The sequence below is a fragment of the Macadamia integrifolia genome, chromosome 3 (genome assembly GCF_013358625.1).
Source record: "Macadamia integrifolia cultivar HAES 741 chromosome 3, SCU_Mint_v3, whole genome shotgun sequence".
In the NCBI taxonomy this organism is placed as follows: Eukaryota; Viridiplantae; Streptophyta; class Magnoliopsida; order Proteales; family Proteaceae; genus Macadamia; species Macadamia integrifolia.
In genome coordinates, this window is record NC_056559.1 from 37,728,093 (window position 1) to 37,730,893 (window position 2,801).

Here is a 2,801-nt window from a genome sequence, read left to right on the forward strand (position 1 = left end):
AAAAAAAAAAAAAAAACTTCATTAGAACTTTAAAGAAAAGTTCATAATACAACTATGGATGATGAATTGTTGCACTGCCGGAGTGAAATGGACCCCCACGCCAACCCAATGGAATTATAGGAACAAAATGTTTGATGTAAAGAAACACTACCTGAATAAATGGCAAATCTTGAGAGCAATGAATGGAAAACACTAAAGATATAAAAAATGCGTTTGAGATGAGAGAACATCACTGAGGTTAGAATGGACATGTATATCTAAGGCCATTTAAATGCATTCATATCAGAGGAGTTAAAATAACAATTGATACTTCACCAAAAACAAGCAATTGATAGACGAAAAATGACGTAGAGGATAAATGGGAGGAGAAATTATTGATGGCTGTGAGTTATTTAAAATTTTAACTCAAAAAAAAGGGACTTGAGGTTTAGCCGAGTTGAGTTAGATTGGACTAAGAACTGGGGAGAGGGTCCTCTAAGCTGCTAGGGTGGGGAGCCGAGAAGAACGAGGAAGGTGCACGAAGGTTTGCAAATAGAGAGAGAGAGAGAGAGAGAGAGAGAGAGAGAGAGGCCTTTGTCGCCAATTTGGAGATATTTCCCTAAGATATAAAAGTCTAAGGGTGTTAATTGCTTCAGTTTCAGTTTAAATGGTTTCGTTCAGTTTGATTCATATATATTTTGGCCAAAACAATAATCGCACAATTTACTAAACGGTTATATTTTCTGAAACCGCAATTATTTAGTAAACGGTTTTGATTTTCACGGTTTTTAAACGGTTTTAGTTTCACGGTTTTAAACGGTTTTGATTTCGGTTTATTTCACACGGTTTCTAAACGGTTAACAATTGATTTGCTAGTTTATTCACATGTTTATTAAAATTTACTTTTGGTGATAAACGATTCAATCTTGAGAATGTGAAATACAGACCATTCTGTTTTGTTAAAACAACCAAATAACTAAGCAAAAGAAAATAGTCTCAAACTCATCTAACAAGTCAATAAGTAATGCTTACAGAAGGGATTTTCTTCTTCTCCACCCCTCCCAAATAATGTGTTATAATATTAAAAATTATATATTTAATATGAATGGTCTAAGCAAAAATTGCATTTTTATTAGTATACATTTTACTTAGTGTGTTGGATTAATGTAATCGACATTCCAAACAATGAGTAAGCTACCTTTAGAATTACTTGCAGGCTTGCAGTACTCAATCTTTGAATTAAATGAGATACTAATGATATTTTGTAGCCACCTTATTTAATCTTAAACGAGTTAATCAGATTGGTTTTGACGGTTTAAACGATTCGGTTTTGACGGTTTCAATTCGGTTTAAAACCACAGGTCAAATGGCTCGGTTCGATTTCAACTCGTTTAGCTAATTGACCTAAAACTTGAAACCATAACCGAACCATTTATTATATGGTTTTGCAATTTCAGTGTAAATGGATCGGTTCGGTTTAGTTATAAAACTAAATCGAACCATTTAAGAATGGCGACAAAGTTAAAGGTTTGTAACTCTAGCTAGAGGACCCCCTCCCCAATTCTTAGAGATAGATGCGCATCTCAATTTAAAGGTTTGTAAATTAAGAATGGCTTCCAGTTCTCCTTCCATATTTGGGTTTTGGCTTCGCAGTTCCTACTCAATTTTCTCACAAGATATGGAGTTGTGGCTTACAACTTAGTTGTCCATGCCAATGGAACCAATCACATTTTTTCTTCAAAAGGCAAGGCCATCGAACTTAAGTCCACTAAGAAACAAGGTAAACGCCCCCACCCGTTCAAGAGGAAAAAAAAAAAAAAAAAAAAAAAAAAGGACCTAGATCGAGTTTAAAGATCAATGAAATAATTTATCTAGTTATACGATATGGCCATCAATGATGTTTGCATCAGTGTGGTGTGATTAGTGTATTTATTCAAAATAAAAAAGGAAAATTTTATATATAGAATAGTCATATGATCAACAGTGATGTATGGAAACCCAAGGGGTAGTGCAGTTGGTGTTTAGTGCTCTTCATTACTTTTAGATTGTCAGTGAAAGTTGAATGGTTCTCATTCAACTCCGGTATGACCTAGTCCATGCTATTGTGGGGTCAGTATGAGTCCACGGGACTAGTCAGGCCGAGGGCCTGGATACCCATCGTTAGCCAAAAAAAAAAAAAAAAAATTATATATGGAGCTGAGTGTTGAGTATATAATTCGTAAAATAAATTTAACCAGGGTGGCGTGATAATATGTATTGGAGGCATTTAAATGCTCGAATACGGAGAAGTGATTTATTTCAAATTGAAAGTGCTAAACGAGCTAGAGCTAGGTATGCCTAAAATAACCATGTATAAGGGAAATGGTGAGAAAAAGACATGTACATATTGTGTATGAAATCTTGTATAACTTTGAATATAATTGATTGGAGAAAAAAAATTCATGCAACGCCATTGAGTTGGATCAAGGCATAGTTGAATAATTCTTTTACAAAAAATGTAGGAGAAATCTTTTCTCCGTCCTGGGTGGTTGACTCGAGAGAAAAAAAAAAAAGTTAAGAAAATCAATGATCATAAATGTCCTACCCTAATAATTTGAATGGTCAAAATTACCCTCACTATCCCTGGATAATTCTCAACACTTTTCTGAAGCATTTTAGTCAAGGGATCCGTTGCTAAAAGGAAAACCATTCCAGTCAAATTATGTGATATTGTTGATGGACCCTGCCTTCGATAGAACTTATTGATGGACCCTGCCTTCGATAGTTCTATCTTGTAATCTCTCTCTCTCTCTCTCTCTCTCTCTCTCTCTCTCTCTCTCTCT

General features: G+C 34.8%; 1 protein-coding gene across 1 annotated transcript in view; it reads left to right on the forward strand.

The window, feature by feature from the left end:
* The first annotated feature begins 541 nt into the window (after positions 1–541).
* The window catches only part of LOC122072931 (transcription factor MYB117-like), a 21,024-nt gene continuing 18,764 nt past the window's right edge, over positions 542–2,801 (forward strand). Inside the window, exon 1 of the mRNA XM_042637369.1 lies at positions 542–569. The gene's annotated coding sequence lies outside the window, so the exon portion shown is untranslated. The remainder of the gene's footprint in view (positions 570–2,801) is intronic.